The following is an 18,539-nucleotide window of genomic DNA, read 5'->3' as shown; positions in this document are numbered from 1 at the left end:
GATTCCACTATGAACAAGAAAGAGGTTACAGCATTTGCTTTGCCTTGATTCCACGGTGTAGATGTTCTACCACACCTCCTCAAGATTTCTCACAAATATAGACTCTCTCTTTCGTATACAAGTATTCGCTCAAAGGATTTGTCTAAACAAAAAGGAGCTTCAGACTTTGGAATTCTTCTATCGCGCACACCTTGAACAACTAAGACAAGTCTTCCTTATATACTCCTTTATGCCATCATACCCGTTGGCACTTACCAAAGGAATTCCTCCAATCTACCCGTTGGACGGAATCAATTAGGAAGATTGTCCAAGCTATTAATGGAACGTGTTGATAGCCCATCAATCCTATTCGCCCATATAATCAGGATCTCGGTTTCCATAAGCAGAACCTTCCAATAATATTTAGGCAATCACCGGATCTTCAATTATCGAATCAATCTTCGATCAATCAAAAGACTCCGTTTATGTCTTCTCTAGCCATGAGATCTTCTCCGAGTTGATAAGGTTAAATCCTCAACGAAACATCCGATTCGGGATAACCTTTCTTCAACGGATTAGAGACTGCCAATGAGGATAGACTTTGAGTCTTGAGTCGGCTGTCCCAAGGTCTTGAGACTTTAAATAGCGTAGTCCGCAAGCCTTCATACTAGGCGATAGAAACGATTTGTCAACTTCAAAACACTTCAAGAAGATTTCTCCAACAATCTCCCCCTTTTTGATGGTGACAAAACTTTCCCTGTAGATTTGGATATCTTTGACGCAAAACATTTCTCAAACACATATGCATATCTTATAGAGGTAAATGGCTTAAATGAATAACACTAGAATCTGCAACCACAAGAAATAGGTTAGTCCAAGTATATGATGAAGCCATCCATAAGATATCAATATTAGTTAATAGAAGCGATCAAGTCCAAGTCTAGTTCGGTTCTCATCCGATACGAGACCAAAGTCAAACGAGATTCAAACCACAAAACAATCCAACAAAAACAATTAAAAGTTGAATGAAAGGTTTTTGATCAAATCTTTTGAATGAAAGGTTTTTGATCAAATCTTGCATCTCTCCCCCTTTTTGTCATCATTAAAAAGGATGAGATGAAGTTAAGATTGCTTGGGAACGCGGACAAGCCGGAAATCTTCTATAGACTCGAACGATGCCTTCCAGCCTTTTAAAGTCTTCCTTTAGTTGTGCAATCTCCTCACTCTTGGCATTGGCCTGATTCTGAACAGAGAGGGCTTGCATTTTATCATTCAATGAATAGGAAGAAGCTTGACCTTCATTCTTCAAGCTTTGAACTTCGCATCCCAAGGCATAAATCTGACCTCGCATCTCCAAAAGAATATCCATGATTCTGGCGAAAATCTGCTCCATTATCGGTTTGAGTACTTGCTTGCTCGATCTCGATGGAGTAAATGCAGATGATGGTAGATCGCATAATCTTGCAGGTTTGGCGATGAAACTTCATGACCTTCTTCTGGAAATTGAGATACATAAACATCCTCTGGGTCTGCTCGTGAGCGACTGACTCCTTCACTTGCATCAGGACATGAAGACTTCACTCCTTTCTCCCGATCTCCCCCCGTTTCCATGCCTACGGTGGAGAAGAGTGTTCTTCAAAGTTCTCCTTCTTCTCTTCTTTCTTCTTCAGGTCTTTCCTCCTCTGTTTCTTTTTCAGCTTCTATTTCTTCTTCTTCCTTTTCCTCTGTTTCTTTCGTCATTTGCTCCGATTCTTTCTGTGGAACAGGACAACTTAAATTCTTCAAAGCCAATGCGTAGATAGTGATGTCTTCCTCATCATCTTCATCCTCAACAAGGAGAGCTCTTCTTCTCTTGGATGGAGCAACCATGGGCTCCTTCCCTTTTCTTTTAGTCTGTAGAAGATATTTGATGAGATTTTGCGGGAGTCTTCTCCTTGAATTTCTCCAACTCCTTGCTCGGTTCCTTCAAACGCATTTTGGTCACCATTTTCAGACCTACCACCATATGATCGCATGGTCGAACACAAAAGATTTGTGGAGGCTGAATATTCGAGATGTCCGAATAACTTCGTAACAAGGCTTGGGTAAGGGAGTTGACCTCTGTCCTTCATCATTGCTCTATACATGTGAAACATCACAAAGTGTGAGGGAGAGAAAACCTTTTTCCAAAGAGAATGGCATACATCAACTTGGCCCCGAACTTGAAACATCGAGTCTTGGAAGTTGATTTCGGTCGGAGGCAATTAATCACAATCTTGTGAAGCAAGATGTTGAATGCACCCATCCTTAAGTAGGTGATCTTTTCATCTCGTTCTCCCGTCCTTCACCGTTCAAGAGTGGCCCGAGCAATGGAAACTTTGATTGGCCGATATCTTCCTCTTTCGACTTCTAACACATCTGCCAAAGCATATTCATATCCACAACATAATCTTGGTCTTTAACGCGAACGAGAATCTATTCGCATCCAAAAGCTTAGATTTGAATAGAAATATGCAAGCATTCAAAGATAGGCCTCTCGTAGAGTCAGAGCAGAACTTTTCAAGTTGAAGATAACCGAACTTTTCCCTCAAGTTCATATTCACAAGATCCAAAAATCAAAATCTACACTCCTAGGTTTATTACCCCACGCTTCAGCAATTTCGAGTACGAATCCTTTTTGTTCCTTTGATCCGAACAAATCTCCATTTTTCCTTGATTATCAACCGCAACACCCATTTTCGGTTGGAATTGACTGTATAATTTATCATCATCATTCCCATCTACGTGATTCGGCCCCCGATCCACGAGGATCACTTGGGATATTTGCAAGGGTTTCCTCGGCCACCCCTTTACGAGCAATTCCCAAACTTTCCATTTTTTAGAAAGATATATTCGTTCCCATGTCCTTTGTCTTTAAGAAAATCATCAATGTAGTTCAAAGGAGTACGAATTCCTTTTAGGGCACGATATAACTGTAAATATAAGCGGGCTTTGAACTCTTACGTGGTCCGCATCCTCGATGATTTCTTCCCGTTGTTGATGATCAACGCCTTGAGGACTAGATGGAGGAGAATGACGTTGTTGAGAATGTTGTGGGCTCGCTTGCCTGTCTCGGGAGTCACTTCATCTTCGTAAGATCGAAGTGCGTAGGCCCCTCACTCATCCGCCTTGGTCCCCGCTTGCAATTCTCGAAGACTTTTTTGAAGATGACATCTTTCTCGTTTTGGAAGATTCCTTGCTTGACTTTCCCGGGAAAGATGACAACTTTTTGAGGATTAAACGAAGAAGACAAACGGGAATTGAGGATCGATGCTTTCTAGGGTTTTTGAGAGAAAAGTGAAGAGGAATCGACAGTTCACGATCGTTAAAAAGAGGGATAAACGAACCGTCATAAAGGAAATAAAAATATGCATTTTCAAAATAACTGTCTTTTTCCGCAAAATAGCCATTTAAAAAATAACTTCCCTTTTGAAAATGAAATGATGCAATATTTACGTCAATTAAATATAGCAACAATTTAAACATAGGTCGACAATCGTACCTTTTCAAGATGAGATTCAAGAGAGAAAGACTTACGGTCGACGGACGTACCAAGACCTGTCTTTCGAGATAAAGTCTTGTAAGTCTCGAGTCTGAAAGTCTTTAGACTTTGATATCCTCATACCTCAAAATGTTGAGTCCGGAGCGTATAGACTCAAATTGATTTTTCTCCAAAGGCTTTGTGAATATATCCGCCTGTTGATTCTTTGAGTCAACAAATTGAATTGAAACATCTCCATTTTGAACCTGGTATCTTATAAAGTGATGTCGAATCTCTATATGCTTTGCTCTTGAGTGGAGAATTGGATTTTTGGTGAGGTTGATAGCGCTGGTGTTGTCGCAATTAATCTCCGTGCATGAGTTCTGCTTCTGTTGTTGAAAGAGACACAGTGCTTTGTTTCCTTGAAAACCAAGACACTGTCCTGCTTCCAAGCAACTGGCAAGTTCTCGAAGTGCTCTTTCTATCAACTCGCAACCAGCCAGATCGTGTCCGAATATCCAGGAAGATTAAAGTCTCCCTTCTTAGGATACCAAAGACCGATGCTTGATGATGAAGCAACGTATTTAATGATGCGTTTCGCAGCACTGAGATGGGATTCTCTAGGATCTGATTGAAACCTAGCATAGATGCAAACACTCAACAAGATGTCGTCTAGAAGCGGTAAGATAAAGGAGTGAACCAATGATGCTCATGTACAGCTTTTGATCAACTTTCTTCCCTTCTTCATCTTTGTCTATCTTCAAAGAACTTGACATCGGTATGTCGGTCTTTTTGCACTTTTCCAGTCCAAATCTTTTGACAAGATCATTAACATATTTTTCTTGATAAATAAAAGTTCCTTCATTCAATTGTTTTACTTGAAGACCAAGAAAGAATGTTAACTCTCCCATCATACTCATTTCAAATTCATCCTGCATAGACTTAGAAAATTTCTTGCACATATTTTCATTAGAAGATCCGAAAATAATGTCGTCCACATATATTTGAACAAGTAAGAAAATTTTGTTCTCCTTTTTGATAAATAAAGTAGTATCCACTTTACCTTTGACAAAACCATTTTGTATTAAAAACTTACTTAACTGGTCGTACCAAGCTCGAGGTGCTTGCTTTAAACCATACAGAGCCTTCTTCAGTCTGAAGACTGAGTTTGGCTTCTTTGGGTCTTTAAACCCTGGTGGTTGTTCCACATAAACTTCCTCTTGGATGACTCCATTTAGGAAGGCACTTTTGACGTCCATTTGGAATAACCTGAAATTCTTATAACAAGCAAACGCAAGTAATAGTCGAATAGCTTCTAACCTTGCTACTGAAGCGTAAGTCTCATCATAGTCTATTCCTTCTTCTTGCATATATCCCTTGGCCACGAGTCTTGCTTTGTTTCGTATGACTTTTCCTTTCTCATTCATCTTGTTTCTGAACACCCATTTAGCTCCAATAACAGTTTTACCTTTTGGTTTGGATGTCAATTTCCAGACATCATTAATGCTAAAGTCTCGAGCTCTTCTTGCATAGCTTCAATCCAACTTTCATCGATAAAGCTTCTTCTATGCTTTTTGGTTCAATTTTAGAAACGAGAGCCACAAAGACTAGACTCTTCTCGCCTTTTGGATCGGTGCGAATTCCTTCATTCATTTCGCCGATTATAAGATCTTTGGGATGACCGGACTTATGCTTCCAGCTACTCGTTGATCCGTTTGGTTGATGATATCTTTCTTTGTTTGGATCTTCACGAACATCTTGAAGCTGGTTTTCCAGTCCGAGATGCTTCTTGAGTTGTAAGCTTTGGAAGATCGGGAGCAGTTCGACTCTTCTTGATGAGTCGACTTGATTCATCTTGCGTTGAGTCTTGAAATTTGACATTCATTGACTCCTCCACTGGATCGGCTCTTCTTGTTATAGACTCAAGGCTTTGCTTGATGTAGAATATCCAAGGAAGATACCTTCATCCGATCTTTCTTCAAACTTACCAACTCGATCTTTTGCATTTTCAAAATAAAACATTTGCAACCGAATACATGAAAGTATGAAACAATAGGCTTCTTATCTTTGAACAATTCATAAGGGGTTTTCTCTAGAATAGGTCTTAAGAAGACTCTATTGATGATATAACATGCTGTTGAAACAGCTTCAGCCCAAAATCGTGAAGAAATCTTGCTTTCAATTAAAAGAGTTCTAGCCATTTCTGAAGAGATCTGTTCTTTCTTTCCACAACTCCATTTTTTGAGGAGTATATGGAGAGGAGAACACATGATTAAAGCCGATTCATCACAAAATTTTGTAAAATCTTGATTTTCAAATTCACCTCCATGATCTGTTCTTATACTTGAGATAACACATCATTTTTCATTTTGAACCTTTTTAGCAAACTTTTCAAAATACGAGAAGGTTTCAGACTTACTTGCAAGGAAATATACCCAAGTAAAACGGGAGTAATCGTCCATAATTACTAGGCAATATTTCTTACCTCCAATACTGTTCGGTTGGTCCGAAGAGATCCATATGCAGCAACCGTAGTACATGATTAGTAGAGACATGATTTATTGGCTTGAATGAATTTCTTACCTGCTTTCCCGAATACATGGAGTGCATGGATCAGTCTTTTGATAAGGTAATTTGGGTAGTCCTCGAACAAGCTGCTTTGATGAGATTTTGGCTAATTGCTTCATGTTGACATGACCAAGCTTTCGTGCCATAAGCTTGCTTCGTCTTGAATTGAGATAAAACATTGCGATTCATTTGGTTTCACATCCAAAAGATAAATGTTTCCATGTCTACGACCCATGAAAGACTGAGTAGAGTCTTTACCGATTCGTAACATATTCCTTCTTGAAAAAGATCTTGAAACCGGTATCACACAATTGACTAATGCTGAGAAGATTGTAATTGAGTCCTTCCACTAATGAAACATTACTTATTGTGAGATTTCCAATTTTCACAGTTCCAAATCCCACAATACTCCCTTTGTTGTTTCCTCCAAATGAAACTTTTCCACCATTTACTTGAGCAATCTTTTTAAAACAATTTGAGTCTCCCGTCATGTGTCTTGAGCATCCACTGTCAAGATACCACTTTACCTTTTCTTGACGGTGACCTGCATTTAAAAAAGAGTCTCAAGCTTTCTTTGGTACCCAAACTTTCTTGGGTCCTTTTGTGTTAGTAACATAAGTATTAGCCCATATTCTCTTAACAGGTTTCCAAACCATAGGACACTCTTTTTCAAAGTGATCCGGACTATTGCATTTTGAACATTTTAGAGCATTTCTACCTACAGATTTTACAAAAACTTTCTTGAAGTGATTTTTGTAAACCTCTCTCGAGAGTCTTTTCTTAATTCTTTCTTTTACTTTAGGAAAATCAATAAGGGGAATTGTTTCTTCTTTCATACCTAGACCGGACTTATTGAAGTAAGGTCTTTGAGCTGAAAGAATTTTCTCAAGTTTTTCGAACCCTATTGAAAATTTCTTTGAGATATTTGATAAGTCTGTTTTTAAAAAACATTTTCTTTTAAAAGATCATCTTCATTTTCTTTAAGAGTGGAAACAAATCAAGTCAAGACTTTTAGCTCTTTCTACTAAAACATTTTCCTTTTGTTTTAGAGCTGAGTTTTCCTTTTTCAGTTCGGAAATTCTTTTGAGAGAAGTCTTAAGACTAAAACATAATTCATCAATATATTTAGAAACTTTGACATGAATTTTAATATCACTTGCCTCAAATTCACTGTCTGAGTCTGATCCGAGTTTGAGTCCGATTGTGCCATCGACATAGATTGGCATATTCATTATCACTTTCTTCACACTCTGTGTCACTCCAGCATTTCGGCTTTGAGAGCTTTTCGAAATCTTTCAGCTTTTCCTTTCTTCTTCTTGAAGAGGACAGGTTGGGTCCGATGTCTCTTTTTCTTACATTCAAAGCAGACTATGTCTTTGTTTGGTTCCTCATCATCACCGTACTTGGTATGCTGTCTTTGAAAGCTTTGTTTCTTTGAGTTGAACCTTCTTCCTTTTCTATTCAGTTTTCTGAATCTTCTTATCATGAGAGCAAGCTCCTCATTGTCCATATCTTCTTGTAAATCGTATCATCGAATCGTCATTTGATTTTAATGCAATGGATTTCTTACCTTTTGGATCTTCATCTTCATTGATCCGTTCCACTTCATAAGACTCGAAGAGTTCCAATTAGCTCGTCGACAGATAGTGGCATAATTCTTTGCGTCTCTCTTATCGAAGTCTTTATGTGATTCCAATCCTCGGAGAGTCCACGCGTAAAGAGCTTGTTTACCTTCATGGGATCGAAGTTGGTTGACCTTGATTTTTAAGACCATTCACAATATCTCAAAACGACTAAACATGTCGATATAGATTCTCCTGGTTTCATTCTGAAGGCTTCGTATTGACCGAGAAGAATGTTGATTCTTGTTTCCTTCACTCGATCCGTTTCCTTCATAGGTGATATGCAATCTATCCCAAACTTCTTTTGCTGTACCACAAGAAGATATTCTATTATATTCAGTTGGTGATAAAGCACAATATAAGGAGTAAATTGCTTTTGCATCGAGTCCTTGTCTCTTGATTATTTCTTCCGAGACATTCCGCTGGTTTCATCGGTTTCTTTTCCTCTTCGTAGACCGATGCGGTGGTAGGAGTAATTCCTTTTTCTACAATGTCCCATTCCAGAGGATCCTTTGATCGAAGGAAAGCTTTCATCTTGTTCTTCCAGATGTTGTAATCCTTTCCATCAAAGTAGGGTGGTCTGGTATTGCTTTGCCCTTCCATCAGCCCTGGTGCTAGCATACTAGCCATAGATCTTTTACTATGAAGTAAAATACTTCAAATAAATTAAGCACACGGGCTCTGATACCAATTGATATTGCTAGTATGAGTACCTAGAGGGGGGTGAATAGGTATATAAAGAATTTTTCTCAAGCAATTGCACAATACTAGACAGTTGGAGGAAACGATAATCAAAGTAAGACTGAGAGAAGAGAAAATTTAACACGTGGTTTATAGTGGTTCGGCTTATATCAAGCCTACGTCCACTCTTCTTCACTGACAGCCTATTGGCTAAATTCCACTATGAACAAGAAAGAGGTTACAGCACAGCTTTGCCTTGATTCCACAGTGTAGATGTTCTACCACACCTCCTCAAGATTTCTCACAAATATAGACTCTCTCTTTTGTATACAAGTATTCGCTCAAAGGATTTGTCTAAACAAAAAGGAGCTTTAGACTTTGGAATTCTTCTATCACGCACACCTTGAACAACTAAGACAGTCTTCCTTATATACTCATTTATGCCATCATACCCGTTGGCACTTACCAAAGGAATTCCTCCAATCTACCCGTTGGACGGAAGCAATTAGGAAGATTGTCCAAGCTATTAATGGAACGTGTTGATAGCCCATCAATCATGTTCGCTCATACAATCAGGATCTCGGTTTCCATAAGCAGAACCTTCCAAATAATATTTAGGCAATCACCGGATCTTCAATTATCGAATCAATCTTCGATCAATCAAAGGACTCCGTTTATGTCTTCTCCAGCCATGAGATCTTCTCCAGTTGATAAGGTTAAATCCTCAACGAAACATCCAGTTACGGATAACCTTTCTTCAACGGATTAGAGACTGTCAATGAGGATAGACTTTGAGTCTTGAGTCGGCTGTCCCAAGGTCTTCGGACTTTAAATAGCGAGTCCGCAAGCCTTCAGACTAGAGTGATAGAAACGATTTGTCAACTTCAAAACACTTCAAGAAGATTTCTCCAACAGCTAAGACACGAGCTGAGGTTTTGGATATGATCGAGGCAAGAGAGTAACAATAACGAAAAAGCAAGAGTACCAATACCTAAAAAGCCTGGCCGGCTCAATTTAAAGTCAAGTTATAGTTGTCTATTTCTCACCTAACGTTCTGCTGTCTATTTGTCGCTTAACGTTCTGCATTAACAAGTGGATGATAAGATGCCTGAGACTTTTTATAAACTTTGGAAATTTTTAAAGACTCCTTGGGAGACCATAAAGTCCAATCAGGAGTCATTCTACTTGAAAAAAAAATCTAATAAAATATTCAATGGAAGGGGGAGGATAGTGCAGCCGGGCGACACATGGGCGGGGCCCATGCGTAGAGAGAGAGAGAGAGAGAGAGAGAGAGAGAGAGAGAGAGAGATTTGACTTTGGACGCTAGCAAAGGGAGCGAGGGCGAGGCATCCGAGTATGGGGAGACGCTGCAGCGGCATTGAATTGTACCGCACGTTCAGCACATTCAGTGGATACAAGCGACATGTCGTTTGGTTCCTGTTCGCTTCCTCTAAAGTGACGTGGTAATGCATTTTTCTTCTTAATGGCTGTCGCGCGGGGTAGACGGATCTAGAAATAATATCAAATTGAGGACCAACGGTCCTCAACTAGTACGGATTCTTCCAAATCCTTACTATGCACAACCTTGAAGTGTCCATTTTAACCAATTTATCTCATAAGAATTCTATATCCATTAGCCTATTGGGTCAGTTAGGGCCTGTTTGTTTGTATTTATTTTTTATGTTTTTGAACACTTTTTCTGTTTTTTTGTTTTGGGAACAAAAAAGGAACAAAAACGCGCGTTTTGTTTTTTGTTCTTTTGTTCCCAAAAACAAAAAGAAACAGAAATAAGAAACAATAAATTTGTGTTTCTTATTTCAAACAAAACTTAGAAACACTTTTTTATTTTCTTCTTCTTTTTTTCTTATTTTCTTCTTATTTTTCTTTCTTTTTTTCTTTCGCCGGTCGCTGGCGGCCTCACCCGGCCACGGCGAGGCCGACCTCGCGCCGGCCGGGCGAGCTCGATCTCGCCAGATCCGGCGAGGCCGAGCTCGCCCAGCAGCCGGTGAGGCTCGGCCTCATCGGATATGGGCAAGTCGGCGTCGCCGGGCGGTGGCCCGGCGAGGCCGAGCCTCGTCGGCCGCCGGGCAAGCTCGGCCTCGTCGAATGGGCGAGGCCGTCGGCCTCGTCGGCTGGTCGCCGGCCATGGCCGAGGCCGACGACCGGCCAAAAGAAGAAAAAAAGAAAAAAGGAAAAATAAGAAAAATAGAATAAAAATATTTTAAAATAAATAAATAAATAAATTATACAAATTTACCAAACGTGTTTCTGTTTATTTTTTATTCCCGAACAAGTTTGCCAAACGCGTTTTTTTGTTCAAAAATTGTTCTCTAAAACAAAAACATTTTTTATATTTCTGTTTCCCGGAACAATTTTTAAACGAAACGCAAACAAACGCACCCTTAGACATCAAGTGAGATATAGATGAGTAACTTGCCTTGTATGCAACTATAGTTCTCAATTCATTTTGGCACCAAACTTGATCAATTATTAACTAACTGTCCCATGTAATCTTTATCTAATTATGAGTCATAAAGTTCTCATTTGCTAAGTGTCCGAGTGACTTTCTTTTATGTTTATTATGATCCTAGTGTGTAACCTAACCTTCCAACCAAGAAAAACGAATCACAACACAAAAGTCAATATAAGAGAAATCATAAGTAGATCAAGAATAATAATGAAAGGTGAGTAAAAAATAAAGTATGGTAAGTATAGTAAGATTCAACGTTGGGCAAAGAGCATCACATGTCCTTATTGTTAAGTTCCAGGACAGCATCCCCATGAGCTTAAAAATCAAATGTTACAATTTTTTTTTTAAAAGGCTAATCTACTAAGCCTAAACTAAAATAAGAGAATGCCATGAAACTCCCGAAACAATATAAATATTAACTAAATGAAATTAAACTAATTCTAATGCTAACATCTAACGATATAATCAAGGCCTACTTTTAAGATATTTTTCCAATATTTTTCCTTTTTTATTTCTTTAATTTGTAATCAAAGGGGACAAGGACCGAGCCCATGGGCTCGGTTCGAATATGGACTAAACTAGTGCTTTGTGTATTTGGGCCAAGCACAAAAATGGGCTTTCCATGACCAGCCTCTTCAATGGACTAAAACCACCAAATAACTCTGCCCAAACCATTCTAAACTAAATCAAGCGCAAGGTTCCTAAACCAGATCGAGCCCAAATTTACTCGAACAAGATTCAGCTCAACTCATACTAAACCCAAATTCAGCCTTTTTATTGTTTTTTATTGTTTTTTTTTTTTTTTTTTTTTTTTGGTTTATTGTTTGTTTTCTTAAGGCTTGTTTACTAACCGGCCAATTCTTGACTATTTTTGTTTTTTTATTCCCTAGAATAAAAGAAGAACATACATTCATTTGGCATTGTTAGTTAAATTTCTATTCCCAAGAACAAATCGGTGGCTAGGGATTTGGAACATAATCAAGGAATTGAAAAAAAATAAATTATTTCTTGGTCCCTAGGAATAATTCTAGCAATCAAGCCGTTTTCTTTTTCTTTTTTCTCTCTTTTTCTTCTTCCTTCTCTAACTAGTCGCACGGGCTCGGCGATGGCCAACAAATCGGTGGCTAGAGAGATCTGGCGATGAATTCGACCCCAGTCAAGAAGTATCTAAAGAGATCCGACAGTGACGGTGAAGGAGGTCGTGCTTATGGCATCGGAGGCCTTTTTTTTTGGGTCTGTAGCTATGAACTGTCTCCTAAGGTAATAATGACTGGAAGAAAAGAAGAAAAAAGTAAATTGGGTTTTTTCTTGATCGTGGGTCTTGCAATTTTTTTGGACAAAATAATTCACGTTGCGGTAGCAGTAAAAATCGCTTGCACGTTGGGCCTGGGGACATTCGGCCGGTCGGTGAGTTTAAGTCATTATTGGAGATTAAATTAGCCACATCGAGCCTCATATGCGAGAGAATCATGAACACTTGTCCGAGTGAAAGCTTCAAAAGAGAGAGCATGCGTGAAAATGCGAGCTCTGCGTGTGGGCTTTAATGAATTTTGTAGGCTTTATGTTTTGACCTTTCTCAAGTGGCCCGATATCTGAATAACAAGGAAACCAAGTCAATAAACAGAAGTGGAAGGGTTTGGGACGTCGTCTTCTTCTCCAAGCCGCCAATACTTCTATTTTCCCGTGAGTTTCACTTTCGATCGGTTGTTGTTCCATGAGCTAACGTTGGACGCAATAAGTGGATTCTTATATTGCTTACCTATTATGACGAAAATTTGCGCCTTTCGTTATCCCTTTCATCATAACATGCTTTTTGATGCTTGGTTGGATTAGATGGTTGGATTAGATGATCGGACTTGTCTGGTTGTATACCTAATGCATCATCATGATGTGTTAACTTGGTTTTGAGTGCCATAAGACGTCATGTTTTGATAGGTGGAATAGCTTTGAGTAACTTAATTTTTATTCCTTAAATAATCTGTTAATACTTCCATTTTCTCGCTATTTCCAATATTGTGTTTCCTTTTAAACTTCTATTTATTTGTGCGAGTCTGTTGGAGCATAAGTTCTTGATTTGTCTCTCCTTTTATATATTTTCAAAATATGATTCAACTAAGCATAAGTTGCTGAATTTGTTTTTTTCAAAGCAACTTTAGTATACATTGTGTCATATGCCATTAGATCAGGTGTTGCTTCTTCTCCCGCGGCATGAATTTGGTCCTTGCACGTCTTAAGCTTGTGTGCGGTAAAGAGTTACAACACTTCTTCCTCCTTGTGAGTGAGAGACGTCCCTTGACAAGCTTCCAACTCCCATCCTTGAACCAACTTTTCAATCCGTCATCATCTAAATTTCCGGTAGAAATCAAGTTCGTCCGAATGTCTGGAATTTGCCTCACATGCTCGAGCAATAGTTTGTTGCCCAAGCTAGTTTCTAGACAACATAAATGTTGACACCTAATTTTGGCAAATTTAGGAAAATAAAATTGCATTGGAACAAACAAAAAGAAAAAAAATAATAAAAATGGGGAAAATTGATTTGATTGATTATGCATGGAAATTTGAAATTCGATGAATATTCAGATTTTGATAAATGTAGAAACAATTAAAAATCAGACGAACAAAGAGCAAACATTTTGATAAAATGGAAGGAATCGATGCAAAATCGAGCTGATTACGAAATTATGCTCCGATTTCCATCCATGATTTAATGCAACAGAAGATGGAAGTTTAAAATTTTCCATAGAAAGCGGTCGATCGGAACCACTATAAAAAGAGTTGACCTGCACAGGGTTGAAGAGTGGGGAATTCGAAAAAATCGAGAGAAAAATTCGTGCAAGAAAGAAAAAAGGTGCAGAAAGAAAAAGCGTGAGAAAGAGCGAAAGAAAAAAAAGGAGACAAGCCTTTTCCGTCCATCTTCAAGAGGTCATCTTTCCCTTATCCTTCTGACATGCTGCAGAAGGAAAAGAAAGAAGATTGTCGCTAAGAGGAAAAGTCAATAGAGAGAGAGAAAGTTAAAAAAAAAAAGAGGGAAAAAGGGAGGGTCTTCTTCTTCAACAGTCCTTCGATCGGTGCTCCAGCTTTCTGCAACTCTCGTCCGTCGCCGCCTGCACATCCCCGCGAGCACTACCGCGCCTCGACCACCGCCGCTCCGCCGGTCTCGCCCGACGCCCCGCATCGGTGACCCGCGACTACCCGAGCTCCGCGCACCTCCTCCACCGTCTTCCCGCCGGATCCGCCCCCTGACGTGCAGCACCGCGCCTTACCCTCCCCGCGCCTGGACCCGCGCCGTCTGCGACCCGGAGCCGCCACAGCGAGACCACTGCGACGCCGCAGCCCCGACTCGCACAGCCGCCGCTCCGACGCTCGCCGATCTGCCTCCGCCCGCACCAGACCGCGATCACCCTCGCCCGCCGCTGCAGATCGCGACTCCAGCACCATCGGAGCCCGTGCACCACCTCGCCGCCGACGACCAGCAGTCCCGGTGCTGTTCAGCCCTCGCCGGAGTCCCAGCGCCGCCAGCCGACCGGCTGTTTCCCGCCGGTGTCACCCCCCTTGTCTCTGTTACTCACCTTAGGTAGCTTTTCATTATTTTTTTACTTTTTACCTTTTAGTTTTACCTTTTTTATAAGTTAGTTTATTTTATTCAGTTCATTTGTTCTATCATTTTTAGTTCATTTGATAGCATTTTTAGTTTAGGTATTTAATTTGTAATGGTGGATGTTAATATTTGTGAATTTAGTATGCATTATCCGTAGGGATTTCGTCCGAAATTAATATAATTATTAATTTGATCCGAGAGACATCGGATCATTTTTCTAATTATTTTTAATTTTTGGGCTTTTTGTTAGAATCTTAATTGTTAAATCATAATAATTATTTAATTTGGTCCGTAAGACTTGGACCAGATTTTTTAATTATTTTAAGTTGTTGTGATGATTAGGGTTAGAATAATTGTTAATTTAACTGTGAGACGTCATGTTATTTTTTCAATTATTTTGATCCTTTATTTAGTGATTATATTAATTTTTTAGATTTAACCATTGTTTAACAATTATTCAACTTAAAAAAAAAACTAAAAAGAAACTAAAAAATAAAATAAAAATTCAAAAAATTCAAAAAATTGCACGAGCATATAGGACATTAGGGTTTAATATAATAGACATGTAGGTTTAATTAATCAAATTTTTAGGATTATATTTCTAGTATTGCATTTTAAGATAATATTTTTAGGACTGCATTTTTAGATTTTTTTAAAAAATAAGTTAGGATTAGACTTAAATGGCCGTTTTAGGGTTTTAGATATAATTGGCACATTTTCATATTCTCATCCTCTTTTTTAAAATAAAAAATAGTTTTCTAAGATAGGATAGGGTTTAAGTCAAATTAATCCCTAGAATAAATTAGAAAATTATCCCTTTTTAGATAGATTAATTAGGGTTTTCATAAATTCTGAACTCCAATAAAAAATTGCAAAAATACTAGGCGCATGTTAACTAGTTCGTATAATAGAGGCATTTAATCATAATTTGTTCATTAGTAAAATTAGGTCATGAGGTGCATGTTAATTAATTTGCATAAGAGACCCATTTAATTAGAATTTGCATATTAATAAGATTAAGTCATTTAGTTTTAAAATGCATTTTTATAAAAGAACTCCAATTTTAAGAAAAAAAAAAAATAATTGTTTGCTTTGTGTAATGCAATTTATTTATTTGAATGTTTTAAATAATGGATGAGCACGGTGTGGTCACCACATTTGCATGATAGTAATTTAGGTTAAAATAAATCAGTCGCTTGCAAAAACATTTTGAAAAATTAAAAAGAAATGGTACCGAAAGGGCATTAGAAAATTCTAGTGTAACCAAGTCCCGTACCCTCGCCTCTCGCCTTTCGTAGGAGTAAAATAAATCTCCTTTATTTTACTTAGGTGTTTAATCGACCTATCCTAAACCGATTAGTGGCGACTCCTAGATAATAACCTCTTGCATGTTTAAAAATTTAGACTTAAGTCGCGATTTGGTATGAGCTTGGAAGAGCCTGAGCTAAGTGTAAAAACTTAGCAGTCCATCAACCTAGTTTTAGTTGATGCACCGAAAAATACGTCGCGACAATAAACAATTTTTGCAACATCAGAATTGCCCATCTCCACAAAACTATAATCTTACGCCTTGTAAGACAAAAAGAAATCAACACATGGGGTGGAAGACATGAGGCACCACCATCCATGACCCAATCCAGCTCCTGCTACCGCAAACAATCATCATCACAAGAAGACAAAACAAACAAGTCTTCTGGGGAACTTCCCTAGGAGGAAGTGTTGATCAAATAAAAATAAAATAAAATTAACGTCACATTTATGCCCTTTCTTGATTAAACAAACAAGTCCGTAATATCTATGTCTAATGAAAATATATGTTTCGGCCTAATCAAATGTTATTTTTGCTTAAGAAACACTCATAAAATAAAAAATAATATTTTTTAAAACTCGACATTCTAAAGGAATCAAAAAAGGAACCCAAACTGAATCTATTCCGAGTATATATGTTGCTTCAACAAACCATTGGGGCCTGGCGCATTTTATACAATGCAAGCCCAAGAGTGGAATCCAAGCCCACATAAGGAGCCCCACAAAACAGGAAAATTACAACGCTCGGACTTCCACATGAAGTGAAGAGCCTTGGGAGGATCAAATGTACAAATATAAGTTCGGAGACTTGACTTAACAACTATTGTCAACGTTACAAATATAAGTTTTGTACCTGGGTTTCATGAGAGCAGGTTTATATATCATATCTTATTCACATGGCTTTGATCACACAGAAATTTGAGAGAGCGATGCAACTTTTCCACGCCAATGATCTTCCAAATCGCTCTAGTCATCGCTATGATATGCTGGCTGAAGTACGAAGATACGACAGCAATGGCCAAAAGGGAGCTGTGAAGGTCAAGTGTTATACAGAGCAGGATGAGATTTATGCTGTGACTTATGAAGAAAAATCATAGGCTTTGTTCCATCATATCGGTGATATGTTTTTTTTGACAAATTATTTAAATTCTAAACAGAGACTATGCATAGGTTCCACAGATAATTTAATCTAAGTCTTGATTAACTTCCTCACATAGCAAATTCTGCCTTCATTAAGAGTGTACCATGCGAATTATTTCAGATCCTACTCTTATGGTTCTATGAAGGGGCTTATACAGAATTTTAAAGAAGTTCAGCTTAACTCATGCAGCTCTGAGAATCACCGACTACTGAACGGCAACTCATTAATCAATGATTTACAATGTTCCACAAATTTAATGGATTTCCTATGTCAATAAGATATCTTATAAGGGGAGCAAATATTTAATTTCGAAATCAGAAGATGACTTTCATGGCCATCTTCTAGCAAGATATATAAGTCTAATAATGAAGCCTAGGTCTGTCTCAACCTCTGTGTGCATTATGTTGTCCACATGAGTCTTAGTGACAATCATGTGTTATGAGAATATAAGATTGGGGTTTGTAGTACATAATTTTTTTTGAAATATTTGTGTTACAATTGATATATTTTAAGATTTTTATGATATTTTTCTAGTAAATATAAATATGGAAAAACAGAAATTAGATTTAACGAAAGTAGATCGATAAAATTGAACAGTAGAGTTTATAATATGTGCTGCGTATAAGATGATGCTAAATTGCCAAAGAAAGCGTCTATGACTGTTCATCCTAACAAATGTATGGCAACCCCGAGGACAACCTCCCCCATGTTTTCAGATTTCCAAATAAACTAATTGGCACTTCCTTTAAAATAGATCGCAAAACCTTAAAAGAAGATTTCCTTTCAGAAGAAAACGAAAACCAAATAAAATGGCCTGGGGAAATATACACTCCATGTGAAAGGAAGTTTTGCCAAGAAGAATCATATGTAGAAACATAAAAAAGAAAGTAAATCTGAAATTCTACATAGAGTAAAACAAGAAAGTATAAATGCATAGAAAATTATTTAGACAATTATATTATGGCATATGGAAAACCCTAAAGATCCAATCCTCCTGTGTTTGGATTAAAACTAGGAGAGAACACTGCAACATCACCATATAATGACGAGTGGCAAGAAAGAAGAATGGATTAAAGCTGCTACTTAACAGAATGGAAAATGAAACTAGGGAAGAGGTCAAAAGAGAAGAACCGGAAACACCTATAACAGAATAGAGACAGCAGATTTGGAGACAGCAGATTTTTACATGGAAGGAGATAGATGATCCGCGTCCTGTCACCATTTGTTTGGTTTTGGGTCTCCTTAAGAGAAATGAAGGAAAATTCAAGGAAAATAGAATTCTACTATGACATAGTGGTCTCGAATCTCCCCAAAAAAGTGGAGTTTGTAACCTTGCATTGCCTGTGGGGTGAGCACACACAAAGAACGAAGAACGTGCACATCTATTAAATATGTTATATTACCTAAGATCTTCCGCTTGCTTCTGTGCTTGTTCATGATTGCCTTATTGTTCTTCTAATGACCTCGATGTTTGAGGCTCAGCCTTGGCCAAACTTAATCCTTTGTTCGTCCCTGATCTTAAGCTTATGCCCATTCTAGTCGTGCCCCTTCCCGAACTCACCGTTGTGCCCTTTCCTGAAGTAGAGTCCCTGCCCCTCCCACACTAATAGTGATGTGTTTTTGGAAATAAAACCTGACAACATCATTTTGGTCAGCAGATTCTCCAATCTCAT

This window comes from Eucalyptus grandis, chromosome 3 (assembly GCF_016545825.1).
Source record: "Eucalyptus grandis isolate ANBG69807.140 chromosome 3, ASM1654582v1, whole genome shotgun sequence".
Taxonomy (NCBI): Eukaryota; Viridiplantae; Streptophyta; class Magnoliopsida; order Myrtales; family Myrtaceae; genus Eucalyptus; species Eucalyptus grandis.
The sequence above is the reverse complement of the archived record's forward strand: the minus strand, read 5'-3'. Positions refer to the sequence as shown.